The sequence below is a fragment of the Felis catus genome, chromosome A1 (assembly GCF_018350175.1).
Source record: "Felis catus isolate Fca126 chromosome A1, F.catus_Fca126_mat1.0, whole genome shotgun sequence".
NCBI classification, from domain to species: Eukaryota; Metazoa; Chordata; class Mammalia; order Carnivora; family Felidae; genus Felis; species Felis catus.
The window spans coordinates 222,119,303-222,136,393 of record NC_058368.1 but is presented as its reverse complement, the minus strand read 5'-3'; the positions used below and the strand labels follow the sequence as shown (position 1 = coordinate 222,136,393).

Genomic DNA, 17,091 nt, shown 5'->3' with positions numbered 1-17,091 from the left:
CAGTTGTGGGTCCGTGTTCTATTTTTACATATAGGATGGCCACCGCCTATTTAGATATTCAGTTTCTCATTCTAGAAGGACAGAAACTGCCTCAGACTTCCAGGTAATAAGGATTTTAGTCACATCACAAATGCTTAATCTCTGCTTTCTGGATGTGGTGATTGGTCCAAAGAAACATTCTTCATTCAAGTTGCATCAGTCATATTATCCCAACTCCCACAGACCTATTAGGTCCGGGAGGCTAAACCAGGAACCAGAGGTCTTCAGTAATATAGCTGTGGCAGAGGCCAGTCTGACAGATAAGACAGAGGTCCAGGGGCAGCAGAGATTGGAAATCAGTAGAAAAAGTGTATAAAAATGAGAAGTCACTGTCTCTGTGAAAAATAAAGCCAAGAAATGCCCCTGCCTTTCTTAAGATTTTGAAAAACAACAACAACAACAACAACAACAACAACAACAACAAAAACTAGTTCATCCCTCTTGTTTGCCAAACTGTTTTTGTGTCTACTTCTTGCAGTCAAATGAATCTCGATTATTCCTTAAATATTTTTATGAAATTCCTGTTGTGTTTCAGCCACTGTAACACATAGTACTGCTGTTCCCTGGTATTTGAGACTTCCATCCCCCATCTGCCTTGTAGTTGGGCAGTCATGTGACTTGTACTGGGCAATGACATTTGAGTAGAAGTGACATCTGTCCCTTCGGAGCTGAGATATTTAAATGCTGAAGCAATGATCTCATCTCCTCCTGTATTCTCCCGCTAAATATTGTGGAGGAGGCCTCATGTCACCTTAGTGACAGAGGGCGATGATCAGTAATGAAGCTAAAAGGTCACCGAACACTGGTAAGTGAAGACAGATTAAAGTTTGGACTTTATCCTGGGGGCCTTCAATATTCAGCAGATTATTTTTGAATCTGTATTCTGTTCAAAACAATTGCTCGTGACAACTCAAAGTGATTACATTCCTCCAAGCACGGGGTTGACATGTTCGGGTGTGTGTTTGGGGAGCAGTACACTGGCTGCCTTGTGGAAAATAGAGAAGAGAGAATTTGTGTGACCGAGAGGCCAGACAGAGCCTGTTCGCTGTGAGAGACAGATAAAGGGGCCATCTTTCCCTTAACTGCCTTTCCATGCACCGCAACGAGGGCCCTCTGGGTTCTTGTAGCTGGGTGACTGAGAGAGAGAGAACACAGTCCCCTAAAACTCGAGAAGCTTATAAATTAAAAAATAGTTATGTGCTAGCCTGCTTAGAATTTCATTTTCATGACTCAGAGTGCCTTCCATAAGCACATTCTGGCAAACCATAAAGCGAATAAATTGAAATTGAGTAAAACCTATTGGACACTAGAATTGTAACACCAGATTAAACACATTACCACAAAACATAAATACACAGTTTTATATCTACAAGTACATTAAGCTGAAAGAAACTTTAACTGAATTTAGGTAAATTAATCAATAAAACATGTTTTTGTAAACAGCAATTGTTTAGCATACTGAATATTCTTCCTCTTTAAAGCTCATGAATATAATACCTCAGGAAAAATCTGTTCCCTACACATTTCCTTTTAAAATGCAGAGGAAATAATAAAAAGTGAGGATGTCTTCCTCCTCAGCATGATATTTTGGAATACATAAATAAACCTCTTTGTGCATGAAACAAAAGTTGTAGAACCAAAGTATCTGATTTTTACAGTGGTGTTGTTTCTTTCTTTCTTCTTCCATTTCTTTTCATTTTAAATAGCAATGAATTGCTATTTGAATGATTGAAGGGAAGAGACGTTTAGTAGAAATAATTATCTTCTACCAGCCAGGGTGCAAAAACTAAAACAAATAGCAATAATGTAAAAAAAAAAGTTGTTTTGACATTCTCCTAAATGAAAGTGTAAGATGAATAGGAATATATTAAAGGTGCATGTCTATTTGAGGCCTGTGAAAATTGCTGATTACAAAGGAGAGAGTTAATGATCTCTAATTGTGTTGTAATTTGAATGCGGTCTAATAGTAATGAAGAGAACAGATTTGTGTGTTAACATAAGAAATATTAGAGGAGTGGGCGTCCGATGTTTGGGTTAATTAATTCTATCTCCCACTCCCTACAGACATATGCATGTGTAAAATGAATTAGATTCTAAAGAGAACCCAAAGAGCCAAAATTAAACTCTGAACAAGCTTGCTATCATATGGGAGCTTAAATTACTATTTTTGATGTTCTTTGTGACTATCTCATTTAGTTTCTATTGTGTTTGCTTTTATGTTCTAAGGTGGTTTTTAATGGATTGAATAATGCATAAAAATCTGCAAGGCTGTGCAGAAAGTTCGGATGCAGTGCCATTTACAGCTTTTATTCCACAGCAAATCCTCCTACTTCTCTGGCAGTATGTTTGTTGTTGTTGTTGTTGTTGTTGTTGTTGTTGTTGTTGTTGTTTAGAGCTCTGAGTATGTGTGCATGTGTGTGCAAGCGTGTGTGTGTGTGTCTGTTAATTTTACGCTTTCAATTACAAGGAAAAAAACAATTAATGTAGCAAAGATATTTCAACTCATGTCAACCACCTTCTATTTAACTCAAAAAAAATCAGTTTGTGGGAATGGTAGCAGCACATTATTTAAGAACAGTCTACCAAGAAATGGACAAAGGGATTCAAACATCGTACAAAGCAGTAGCAGTTTCATCATTTTATTACTCAGTATCCGCATTACCTACTTCAGTGTTATGCAAAATTACTGTGCATGGATAGCTTTAGCAAACAGTAGAAACTCTCACTACACCACTGTAATTATCATAGCATTTCAGGGAGTTCTAAGAAACCAAAACGAACAAAAGCTTACTTGCAAAAGGACTTTAAGTTTCATTTGCTTTTCATGCAAGGCACAGCAATCTATCTCTGCTTGTGCGTGTCCTTTGTTCTTACTAACGTCAATAGTACGTTCAAATTTATAGGAAGACCAGAGTGCCTTCCATAAGCACATGAGTGGGCAAATCACCTGGGAAAATCAAATAAAACCTAGCTACTAAAACTTACAGAAAGAGGGGTGCCTGGGTGACTCAGTCGGTTAAGCATCCATCTTTGGCTCAGGTCACGTTCTCACCATTTCCAAAGTTGAGCCCCCTGCCTCGGGCTCTGGGCTGACAGCTCAGAACCTGGAGACTGTTTCAGATTCTGTATCTCCCTCTCTCTTTCTCTCTCTGCCCCTCCCCTGCTCACACTCTGTCTCTCTCTCTGTGTTTCTCTCTCTGTCTCTCTCTCAAAAATAAACATTGAAAAACATAAGAAAAAACATTAATACTTACAGAAGAAAGAGAGTGCATTCAAATTCAAGACAAACCAATGAACATGCCTAAAACGGCAGGGTACCCAGAGCCCCCAGTGCAGATCATAACTTCTGAAGAAGTGAAGGTTACCTCACAACTCGGGAAGCTCCACACCTTGACAACAAAGTGCGCCTTGACACTCACACCGTAAGCCATTCTTCTCTAAGTCTTGTCTAGGCACGTGTCAGGGACTAGCTTATCTAAGGCTGGTGCATTTCATTTATCACAATATACCAGATGCAATTTGACTAACAGACACAGCATGGGTCAGTGAGTTTAGGTATAACAGCAGGCCTTATGAATGATCCCAGCCCCTGTAGGCTCTGTAATCCTCCTTGAAGTGTATATGTGTGCTCAGAACTAAAACTGAACTTGAGACCTAGAGTGAGGATCACTTACCCCTATGTCTCTAGAAGCCCATGAGATCAAGTCTGAATGCTAAACCACACCCCTTGAAATAGCTTTATCCATAAATGAGGGAACATTTTACCACTGTCTGTTTTACTTCCATACCTATATCTCAGTTCAATCTGAATTTGAGGAGGGAAAAATGGAGAGTTATTTATTAGTCTCCTGTAAATGCCTGGGTGACATTCAATGTTTTGACAATTCTCACGGTTAAAGTAGATTAATTGTTAAAGTTTACTCTCACTGGCAACATTCAAATGAAAACATTCCTGGTCAGTGGTTGACTTTCTCTACCCAGTAATTCAGGAAAGTGGCCTACTCCTTTCTTCCAGCTGGAGCCGCCCATAGGGTTGTGGAGTTCTCCATTTTGAACTGACAAATGTGGAAAGAAGAGGAGGATCAGGGAGGGGGTTTATGGTCCAGCCCTGGAAGTGGTGCATATTAACTAGGACTCAGTTGTGTGGAAATTTTAGCAAGCTGTTTACACAGGAAGAAGGGAAGAATATTTTGGTGAAGAGCTCTCAGACTGCCTCAGCTTTTCAAAATCCAACTTTGTGGAACACAGAACTGCAAGGAGACTTTGTGGACCTTATATTATGTAAGGGCTCTCATGACACGTTTTGTTGTTGTTGTTGTCATTGTTAACATACCTGACTATGCCTATCACAATGCCCCATATCCTTATAGATGTCTCAGACTCATGGCCTTTATATATACACAAATATATATAGTATATAAAGACATACTAACGGGCCTTGGGACCAGTACAAAATGCTTTCTACAATCTCTCTCTTCATCTACATTTCCTGTCTTCACAGACCCATTTCACCCTATATGCATTTATTTTATAACATAGTATGTGTTCTTGTACACAAAGAAGTAGAATGAAATATTTCCAATTCTTTAACAGGAATTATAGAACCTGTAAAATATCTACATATGTCATTTCATATCACATTAGTGGTATTTTTGCTTTAAAGGTTAATCGTATGATTTTATCTCTATGTATCGAATGAGTCAGCGTTAATTTTATTTTTTCCCATTCTATTTGTCATCTTCCCTTGACCATTGGTTACCATGTTTACCATATTTTCTGGTGGCTACTGTTCACTTTCCCAGTGAACTCTACTATTTAGAGACTCTACTAATATAGACTCTACTGTTTAACATCACTCCATGATTTTATTAAAAATCATTTCTCTAAATTAAGAACCTATAATTATAATGAGTTCATTGCTGCTTGTGACAGCTAAAGTGCAATGCATAAACATAGACATTTAGATGATCATTTCCCCATCCTTCCTAAGTGTTTCTTCTCCGTCCCATATGTTATACGCCATTTGTTAAAGGGAGTATACTTATGGATTTACCTTTGGGAATGAATTATATGAAAATGGTGCCCTTTGGAGCCGAGCAAGGTAGGCACTTGTGCATTGCGATAAATACGGTAGCTTAAATAAAATTGTTAATCTGTCTTTACTATAATAGTCAAGAGGTCAGAAGTCCAGGCTTGCATGGCTATCCTGCTAAAAAAAATATACTCCATCATTTTGTCCTTTGATATTTATAGTATTGGCTTCAGCCGCATGGCGAAAAATTGACATTTTACTGATGACAACAACGACACTTCATCTGAGGAAGAAAATGATGGTATTGAGACGAGAGACTAATTTCCCACCATATAACGCCACTCTTTGCTTCCACCTCAGGGTCATTTCTACTTTCTTAACTAGTAATCTCAAACCAATGAGCCGTATAAATATATCCCAGGCTATATTAACGTGGACAGCGTAGCATATGCAAAATAACACGTCAGTTCATATTATCAATTATATCCCCAAATGTCCTCTGTGCCCCAAAGTGTGTCCAGATGCATATTTCTGTCATCTGTGAGTATAAAACCTCTAGCCATTGCTAAGATTATTTATTTTATATTTGAATTAGAATAAACCCATAGCAGTAATGAGCTTAAAATGCACGTATAATGGAAACATTGATGAGATTGACATAAGTTGCCAAACTTGAAGGCTGTACTGTTGTCACTGACCATGTGAACAAAGAGGCATCAATATCTTCAAAAAAGGAAAGAAGAAAGGAAAAAGGAATTAAAAAAAAAAGAAGTGCTCTGTGCCACAGCAGGACGCCCAGAGAAGAGATACTTCCAACAGCCCCATGATTATATGCAGAAGACAGAACATCTCCCCCAAACAAAGATAATGCCAGCTAGGTACAGGAGACGCAACAGAAGGCCACCCGATTTTCCCCAGACACCTCATTAGAAACAGCTTGGCGGACAGTACTTGCCTCTGTTTCACAAAGATCATTACCATCATCAGACCTCCATGGAACTCTCCTCTCCATGGGGAATGGTTTTCACTCCTTAGAAACTACTGAGAAAATTAAGAGACAGAGGAAAAAGGGATAGTGCGATACAATTAAACTCCTGTAAACTCTTTTGTTTACAGGAACCTAGGTTCCCGACTTTGATGTTGCTGCTAAAATAGCTCTGGGGGAAAATGTCTTGAAATAATAAAAATGATCAATTTAGGTTTTAAATTTTGTAACTCATAATAAAGCTTTTTTTCCTCCTCCCTCTTCCACTATTTTTTATAATGAAGGTATAAAACATATTAATTCTTTATCACAAATAATGACTCCATGAGATTTTATTTGAGTTTAGGGATTTCAAAGTCATTTTATAAGAATTAGTTCCATTGCTACGCATTTTGTCTGGAATGTCTAAGCAATATCATTAAAAGCCCAGTTTAATTGCTTTGAAAAAAATATATGTTTGACTTGATACTCAAAATTTCAAAATTCACATTTCAGTCTTTGTACACCAGCTCCTAAAATAACTCACGTCTTTCTCTTTCTTTGAATTTCTTTCCCTAGAATTCAAAAGCATTGAGACTTAAACTCTTTAAAATCTGCTGTGTAGCATATGATTAACTACACATTCATGGAAATATATCGAATATCTAACCAGAATCTAATGTCTTGAATATACAGAAAAAAAAAATGCATGAACCTTACCAACACATGTTCCAAATTTATTGTGGAGGACAACAGGAAAACAAGCAAACCAAAGCTGACAAAAACATAATTCTGGATAGTTCTAGAATTATGGCAGAAATAAAGGATGCTGAGGGCCAACGAACGCTTCAGAGAACTGATTTTGAACTGAGCCTTAGAGATTGATGAGATGGTGGTCAGGCAGAGGTAAAAGCCACTGTATTATGTTGAATTGTTACCCCACATCTTGTATGATAAATACTATTTTTACCATCCTCAACTTTTTCATTCCGTTTACACAGGGTACATAGAAACCGGATGCAAAATGCAGGGGAAATATTCCAGGAGGTTTCACAGTGCTTGCTATGAATTTAGAATTAGAAGAATAAGAGTTGTAGGAGAGATCATTGAATAGAATTTCGTTCACCAATTGGCATTTTTAAGTTTTAGAAAAGGTCAGATACAACTTCACCACGTCTATGGGTGCATCATTGGAAAAGGTAAGAGAAAGTGCCAGAACATTGATTATACTACAGCTCCCCTCTATACTCAGGATGTATACTTGCTAGGCCTCCTGTCTGGAGGAAGTGTCCAAGAGGACTTGGTCATGTCAGGTAGCATTGGAAATGAGAAAAAGCATGGAACATATGGGTTTTTTTTTTTTTTTTTGTAAGAGCTCTACAGTTTAAGTATTACTCTGTTGACTTTTGTTTGTATTGATTTCTCTAACACCAAAATCATGTAAACTCGGTTAACGAAGTACTCTCAAAGTTAGTAGGCCCTTGCAACTCGCTGCTTGTATCCTGAGGTCAGAAGAGCGCTTAGGGCATCTTTGAGAGTTGCTTGTGGCAGAATTCACTTCTAAACAGGGGCGCAAGAGACTATACCCTACATAACATGATATCTTACCATTTCAAGAAATATGTTGAATTAAAGGAATAGTGAACCACAAACTTTGCCAAAACCATTGGTAGCTCCATTAAAACTGAAGAAGGGGTAAGAAAATGTGGGCTCTAAATAATCACATAGGAGTTGGTTGTTGTTTCTTTCAAAATTAATCACGGGCCTGAGAACTGTTAGATCCCAGATTGATGGAATTTTAATAGATTTGAAAATAGATGGAACCGAAACACTACGCATTGCTTCTATTCATCATCTGTGCATAAAAAAAAAACTGAAATAGTTCACAGACTATTAAATGGGGAAGTAAAAATTGCTATTTTTAATGTAGAGGAAGAGAAAGGTTAACTCACAAAAAATGTACTGATGTGCTACCATGGCGGAAATCAAGGAAATCTTGAATTTATAGGACTTTTATATAAGCGGATAACAGAGAGTTACTTTGTTAGTACTTTTATTTGCTTTATCAGTGCATTTAAATTAAATTATTAAACATAAAGGTTATACCTAGGAATTACTCAAAACCTAATTATAGTAGAAGTAGAAATGCTAACAAAAATTGAATCTACAAGGTGAATTCTTTACTATTCTGTTATCAATAAAGAGGAAACTGAGTATTTTGCATGAAAATTTGTCTAGGCAGGAAAGTGTCATCATTTTGAAATTTTTTCCACCTTATTTATAGAAGCCTAGAATGTGAACAGTGGCCTGAGTAAATATCTGATTGTGATATGCTGAAAAATTCGGAAGTAACCTTGTTAAAAATGCTTGTAGATTCCATTCAATTTTGCTAGATAGTGAGCAAAATACTAAGGAAGAGAGATTTTATTATATGTCCCCTAAGGTAAAATAAAACTTTTTTGTAATTTCCTAAAACACTGTATTTGGTTTCATTTCTATTTTATCATGTAGCACATGATGTTTCTTTTTACGTGTGAAATCTAATGAATGACAATGAAATGATATTAACTTGAGTCATGGTAAAAGTAGGAATGCCATAGATATTATATTATGTGACCTAAAAAGATTCTAATTTGTTTATTTTCGAAGTTAAGTTCTTTCATAGATATTGAGTATGTGAATGCGTACATATATATATATATATATATATATATATATATATACACTCTGAATTTTTAAAATAGCAAGAATATAGAAAAAATTATTTACATTGGATCACCAAAGGAAATTAAGCAATGAATGATGTAATAAGTTAACAACTTTCCCCAAATTAGGAATAATAAAATATTTGTATGACCTTCACATGAAAATGTTTCAAAATAAACTATAGAGACTGAGAATGAATTCCAACCCACAGCCAAGGTGAAAAACAATATGAAGGTTAAAATGGTTCACCTTTCAATATTAGATCATGATTTTTTATATACTGAATCTTGATTATCAATTATTGATGAAAATTAATGAGTTCCTAAGATCCCAAGTTACTTAAATGCTATGAATAACTTCCCAATAAAGAGATTACCCATGTTATGTATGTGAGTTTGAATATGCTTCCACATAAATAATTTATCTTCTCAGTGAAGAACAATTGAACTACTGTTTTTGGTTTGGTTTGTTTCATGTGTGAATTAAAACTTTAGAAATGTTCATAAGATACTGTACTATACAAAAATGCAGCATTATATAATTTCTCCTCTTCACCTTTTGGCTTAGATATCATTGCTGCATATTTCTTGACTATTTTTACCAGTTAAGTGATGTAGTTTATTGAAAACTAGAAGAATATTGGGCAGTTATTAACTTTTTTAACCTCTCTAGGTCATTTTGCAGACATCACCTTCCAGCCTATTTGTTTCTGCATACTCTACATATTTAATACCTATGAATTTCCTTTTCATAATATTTGTTCATTCATCCACATCATTAATAATGTTATTAAGTGAGCACAAACCCAGCGCCAGTGCTCCCTTCCACCTTGAAATATTTTGCTGATGTAGAGGTTGTATCTGATTGAATTCTTTTTAATTCTTCAAGGATTATTGATGTGGAATTAGCTTTTCAGGAATGGAAATCTTTAGTCCACGTTTAGGAAAAACTGGATTCATGGATACAGTAGGGATATAGTGTCCAAGATAGTGCTTGAAAGAAGCAGTTTTGTTTCCAGAATGGACACATTACAGGAGGGTTTTTTGAGATAGGGGAGAAAAAGGAAAAGGAAGGAATGCCTAGGGGCTCAGTCGGTTACATGTCCAACTCTTGGTATTTGGCTTAGGTCATGATCTCGCAGCTTTGTGGGTTTGAGCACCGCACTGGGTTCTGTGCTGGCTGTGCGGAGTCTGCTTGGGATTCTCTCTCTACCCCTCATTTTCTTTTCCTTTCCTACTTCTCTGCTGTCTCTGTCTCTCTCAAAATTAATCAATAAACTTAAAAAAAGGAAAAAGACAAGCTGAAAAAGAAAGAGGTAGGGAAAAGACAACTTTGTCTCTGCTGTTTTGTTAAGGACCAATTCTGAAGCATGTTTAGCTCTTTAAGCTCTAAAATGATGCTTTGGATTGGATTTGTTTAAATTGATTACATTTCAGGTTCCGTTCAAATATCCTTTTTGAAAATCCCTTTGTTATCAAGGATGTGTTTAGATTCTTAATCTATGAAATCTATTTTCCTGCTATTGAAGTCAGTACATACATTAAAAAAATAATATGTTACTCTTTGTTTTTCTTTTCTCCTTGAAGTAGGTCTATTTAAAATTGGTTAGTCACACGTTTTTCATACCAATGGTGCAATAGAAACAGATTTAAGGGATTTCACTTTTTCTGTATTTAAATTAAACTGTGGACAGAGAAGTTTGGTATTTATTCTTAGAGAATATGACAAGCTTCTTAAAATGCAGTCGATTTCAATAAACATGTTTTCCCCCAGCAGCAAGAATAGCAAAGGATAATACACACTCTTTATGTCGGAAACCACACGCACAAACTTTAAGAGATCACCTTACTTTTCTTTCTTGCATGCCTTTCTCTTAAAACATCCCTTCGTTTAAAAAGGATACTATATACAAAAATCAATTTTCCTATATTCTTTGATTAACTTATCCTCCACTCTTACTAACCGTTTGTTAAGCATGCAAAATTAAAAACCAAAAGGGTAGTATTAGATGAAGAACTCAGAACAAATAAACTTCATAGGAACTAAGAAGCTGTAATACCTAATGACAGAAACCAGCATACAAATGGAAATTGAAACAAAGGGAACTGTAATTAAAAAAAAAAAAAAGAGTAGGAATATTCATGTGAGCATATATGTGTCTTTAAGTTTTTATGAAAGGGATGAAACTGAAGAATTTGGTTAGCAATTTATTGATTCAAATATGCTACACTTTCCATTCTTTTTTCAATGTTTTATTCCAGCTATAATCTTTATAATTAAAATCTAATTTTCCATGTCAATTTGCTACTTTTCTGCCAAACGTGTATGTTCCCCCCTTTTTGACATACTTTTCTGTTTGAGTTTTCTAGATAAATAGTTGAAAAAAGAAAGTATCTGGAAAAATCAAGATTGAGAGGCACCTGAAGGATTTTTAGTGACATTATCAATGATCTAGTATTATAAACCTAACTTTTCTTTTCATTGAAAACCTTCTACTCATAATGAATTGTAATACATATGGAGATGAGTTTATTTTGATACCAAAAGGTTAACTAAGTTAAATTGTATATTGTAATCCCCAGATACAATACATTTTTTTTAAAAAAAGGCATGAATAATAAGATAGTAGTAGAGAGTAAATAGAATTATAAAGATATAATACAAACACAAGGAAGAAAGGAACAAAAAGAAAAAAATAGATAAGAAATAAAGAGAACATCTAACAAGATGGAAGATTTTAATCCAATCGTTGCCAAAAAAAAAAAAAAAAAAACCCAAGCTAGACTGGCTGCTGGTTACTCTGAAAGCTAGTAATCAAGACACAAGTTGTGATTGGAAAGAAAGAGGAGTTTATTCAGGAGGCCAGCCACCTGGGAAGAAAGCAGACTCTTGTTCAAAAACCAACTCTCAGGTTTCTCTCTGGCCCCAAAGGTTTTATTGTTTTCAATTTTTTGCCTGGCCCCAATTTTTTTAAAGGAACATTAGGGCTGTTAGTCAGTAAAAGGGGAGCACAGTGATTTATAACACTTCTTGATTGCATGTAAAATCAGTGGTGCCAGCTACAGACATTACCTGTGGTGCTTGGAGGCTGTGCACATGAGAGGTCGCCCCAGAGGAGGTTGTATAAGAAGATTTGGTTTCAACTATTTCTAGGAAAAAAATATATGATCTGTAGATATACAATGAAAGGTTTAGCTAATCAATCACATGGGGTAAAGGTACTTGCTAAAACTTAAAAGTCTAATAAGTTGGCCAGAGGTGCCAAGAGGAAGACTTCACAACCATATGGATAAGTACGTGAAAAACTAACAATACAAGTGCAGCAATTTAAAGACAGAAATTGCCAAATCGTATTAAAACAAAGTGACAACCAACTATAGGTTGTATATAAAAAAACATTTCATTTTATTTTATTTTACATTTCATTTTATTTTATTATTTTATTTTAGAGAGAGAGGCATGAGCAGGGGAGAGGGGCAGAGGAGAGAGAGAGAGAGAGAGAGAGAGAGAGAGAGAGAGAGAGAGACAGAGAGACAAAGGATCTTAAGCAGTCTCTATGCTCAATGAAGCCCGATGTGGGGTCAATACTGGAGATCATGACCTAGCTGAAATCAAGAATCAAGACACTTAACTGACTGAGCCTCTAAGTCACCCCTATGAAGCATAATTTCAAAATATAAAGCAAGGTAAAAAGATGGAAAAGGATTTATTTTATGATTGATAAGTGGTCAAGTCACTATGATTCTAAATATGTATGCAACTAATAACAATATTCCAAACAAAATAAGAAAGACCTGCTGAGCATGAAAAAAGAAATAGAGAAAATTAAAATTGTAGTAGAAAAATTCAACACATTTCACCAATAATTGATAAAAGTATAGGACAAATACCAGTAAGTAAACAGGTTTGGACAAACTCTCAAAAATTTACTCATTAAAATGAATATATTAATCCACCTAACAATAGCATAGTACATATTATTTTAAAATAAACACAGAAAATTTTGCAAGATAAATCACATTCTGAGCCATAAAACAAACCTTAAACAACCTAAAATCATGCTAAGAGTATTCTCTATCTTATTTTTCTTAAAATAGAAAAAATAAGAAGACACTGAGAAAATATCTACATATTTGGAAATTAAACAATGCATTTCTAAATAATGCACACGTTAAAGAAGAAATCCAATAGGACACTGACATTGTTTTGGATTAAATAAGCATTAAAATGTAATATATTAAATGCATTAGCCAAAGCTGAATTTATAATAACATGGGAATTTTAAGTACCAAAATTTCATATTAGAATAGTAAAATGCATCGATTAGTGATTTAATTACCTACCTCCAGAGCCTATAAAAACAAGTTCAAGGGAAAATAAAAGCAAGAGTACTAGCCAAAAGAATTTAAAGCTGAATTTCAAAAGGATGTTTGCAAACTCCTTCTTATCATTGGCTAAAATTGCTTTGTTAGCTGATTCATCTTGTTCATTCAGCCCAGTGACTCTTTTGCTGAACAAAAATCCCAGGTTTATTCATGTCTCAGAAGCTTTGCATTGCTGAATCCTCTTATTTAAAGATTGGGCACACTTAATCATTCTGCTGACAACATCCCTAACTTCACATTCAGGAGAATGGTGTGTTAATAGCTTGAAAGCAACCATGGTCAGAGGATTTACACCTTGGATCAGGAAACACTAGATCCAGACTTTGTTTGTTATTTGTAGCACTAGTTTACCAACATCACTGTTTAATAACTATCACTTAACCTAGTTTATCAAATCACTTGTCAAAATACAGAATTATATTGCTTATATATTTAAAAATCAAAATATGGGGGCGCCTGGGTAGCTCAGCCAGTTAAGCATCTGACTCTTTTGGCTTAGGTCATGATCTCATGGTTTCATGAGTTCAAGCCCCACGTCAGGCTCAGGGCTGGCAGTGCAGAGCCTGCTTGGGATTCTCTCTCTCTCACTCTCTCTCAGGCCCTTCCCCACTTACATTGTTTCTGTCTCTTTCAAAATAAATAAATAGAATAAACTTTAAAAAATACATAAATAAATAAAATAAATAAATAAAAATATGTAGTTTTCAAAATGTCCATATCTAATTAAATCTTTGGGATAACTTCTGAGTTTTTCCAGCAGGGTAAGCAGATACAGTCTATCATTTGCAGCTAATTTTTAGGTGATAGGGATGATTCCTCGTGGAGACATATTGTACTTCTCAAGACAATGAGATTCAAATTGGGTCATAGATTAAACAATTTTTAAATACCTCTCAAGTGGAAGTTAATTTTTCTGTATTATTTTTGGCTTTAAAACAAGCATCAAGCATTTGTGTCCTGGCTTTTGCTGTTGTTTTTGATGAACATAGCTGTAGAAATGGAAAACGCTTGTGGGATCAATATACTAGGGCCTTTGTGGTCATAATTTAATTTCTTACCATAGCATATTTCTTGACTCTTTACTGCGTGACACCTTGATTTCATAATAAAATAATTAATCTAATTACATAAACAAGCCAAGCTTTTAAACAGAAATTTGTCTTAATTTCAGATTTTTGCTATCTGGTGGTCATAAGTAATTTCTGGAAAATCATATTCCAAGGATATCATTGAGTTCCAATAACCTGATTGAAAGTATTAGAAGGAAGAAATTTGCTTGTTTATATTAATGTCAAAAGTAGTCCTCTCACATTTAATGAGAATATCGCACTTTCCTTTAGATATACAACTCTTACTAATATAACCTAAGAACATAACCCTAGGTGTGTAACACATGTACAAGCAAACAATGCAAGAAATATGTGATGTGCTGAAACAGGGATGCTCCTAAAAGACAAGTTTATTTAGGCTGCTACTAGCTGCCTAGCATGCTCTCCCTCAAAATTGCTAATACTTACGTAGTCTCTCTTTGACTCAGATGAGGGGGGTGAGTTTAAAGTTCTTTCTTTCCCTCTAAACTACATAAGACTTAGCATCCCTTCCCCAACTCCCATCAGGGATTTGGGGAGATCACCATAGAATCCCTAAAGGGGAGAAGCATTCTGTATGGTGAAAATTTACCCACATGGTTCTTCCCTATCCCCTCCAAATGTGGTGCCTTACTGTAAACAAGCTAGAAGCTGATTGTAACAATACAGTAATGATAGGCTTTGTTCAATTTCTGTACCTCTTGATATGTGTGTTGTTGGGGCAAAGCTAACGAGACGCCAGACAGCAAACGTCAATGTTGATCTTTATGGAATTCTTGGATCTTGGGGCTGCATCCTTGTCTATAATGAGGCAAAGTTAGGAAAATAAAAGGTTCAATGCAACCTGCAATTTGAACTTTCACAACCTGCAATCCGTGTCATATTAAAATGTATGTTAAGTTGTACATTAAACGTTCACTTTAATATGGCATGGTTTACAAAAATATTTTTCTATTAGCACATCCAGCAATTAGTGATCACAGCTCTGGATGTATGCTGGAAATGCCTGACTCTGGGATTTTCCTAATACTGTGTAAATGAGGCTGGTAGTGAGACCAGAAAAGTATTTTTGAAGTTGACCAGGGTTATCAATTACTGATATAAATATAGTTGAGAATTTGTAAGGATATAGCATAAGTTTTTAGTTATACTTAATTATTACAAGGATTTTTGTGTTAAACAAAACTCTGTTCTTATGAAGGAAAGATGTAAACTTGATGACAATAATAACTTACAAATAAATGCTCCCTCCATTTGGCTGGACTAATCAGAAAGAAAAAAAAATCTATTTTGTGTGTTTGAATATAAATAAACAAAAGCTCTTTTCCACAATTATGTTTTTGTGGGCTATGATGTCATCGTTTTAATTCCATAACAAAATTGCCAGCATTTCCCCAAAGGGGGAAAAAGACAGTAATTTTAATCTATTAAAACTGTCTGGGGGCACCTGGGTGGTTCAGTAGGTTAGGCATCTGACTTCAGCTCAGGTCATGATCTCATGGTTTGTGAGTTCGAGGCCCATGTGGGGTTCTGTGCTGGCAGCTCAGAGCCTGATCCTGCTTTGGATTCTCTGTCTCCTTCTGTCTCTGCCCCTCCCCCACTTGTGCTCTGTCTCTGTCTCTCAAAAATAAATAAATGTAAAAAAATTGTTTTAAACTGTGTGGTGCCTCATTTCCTATAACACTTATGATGGAATGTGTACTAATTTTTGCAGAGAGTGCTGATTACCTCTAATATCCATTATTCTTTCTTCACCAGTAAAAAAGAGACTTGTAATTTTTAGTGGGATACATGATCACCGGGAGTAAATACTATATTCCCAATCCTTTACTGACACTAGACATGACACTTTTTTCTAATTTTTGGCCCATGAAGTAGAAATGTGTAAATTCTGAGAAGTTTTAAAAGAAGAGGTCTGTTCTATTCCTCTGCAGTATATTTATTTACTATTCTTCCTTCTTGGAAGAGGTGCTGTGATGGCTGGATCCAGAGCAGTCATATGAGAGCATGAGAAAAAGCACCATTTGGAAGATGGCCAAGGAAAAGAGTAAAGAGTCTGGATGTCTGATAGTCATGAAAACTTCGTATCTGACCTGGAGTGTTTGCATATACACCCCTGAGGGATGAGAGGAAATAAAAAGGTCGGTCTATATTGTTCAAAGGAGTTCTTAGCCTTTCTTGCACATTAGAATCATCACAGAGATTTTCAAAATACATTAATGCTCAATTCCATCATGGTCCCTGGAAAATTGTTCATTGGCTGTAACTTTCCATTCCGTCAGTTCCAACCCCGGCTCATGTGGCTGCTTTATCTGGAGACCATATCCTGCAACGTAGTCATGTTGCTCATTCTTCTTGACTTGTGCAGCTGAACATATCTTCCGTCCTTCTGTAACCAGGGAAGGGGGGAGTGGAATATTGTTTTCCTTATGTTGATTCCTATGTTATAGAAACTTGAAACAAAACGAAACAAAGCAACAACAACAAAACCGAAAAATAAACAAACAAAAAACCCAAACTGAATATTTGTTTTAGATTCAAAGTTAAATGTTCTCACATTCACCACATTCTAGAATGTCTATGTTTACCTGGGGCAGGTCTAGGGGACCCTTTTTCTCCCTTCTCAGCCAAATGGAGATTGTTGAAAACATCCGTTATTGAGTATTCGGTTACATGGAGCTTAACTCAGCTGATTATTTGGTAAATTAATCAAATTTGGTGTCAGCAAAAGTGAAATTCCAAATCGTAACTCTGACTGCATTATATGGGGCAAGATGATAATCACCGAATCAGTGTTCTTATCAGAAAGTCAGAGATCCTAACAGTAATTTAGGAGATTTTTGTAAAGTTTAAATTATTGAATTAGGTAATTTATAC

At 35.6% G+C, this 17,091-nt stretch overlaps 1 long non-coding RNA gene across 1 annotated transcript in view; it reads left to right on the top strand.

Annotated features, from left to right (window-relative positions):
* The first annotated feature begins 717 nt into the window (after positions 1-717).
* LOC109493097 overlaps positions 718-17,091 on the top strand; it is a 39,199-nt gene continuing 22,825 nt past the window's right edge. Inside the window, exons 1-2 of the long non-coding RNA XR_006597879.1 lie at positions 718-844; positions 16,181-16,355. This is a non-coding gene — a long non-coding RNA (uncharacterized LOC109493097). The remainder of the gene's footprint in view (positions 845-16,180; positions 16,356-17,091) is intronic.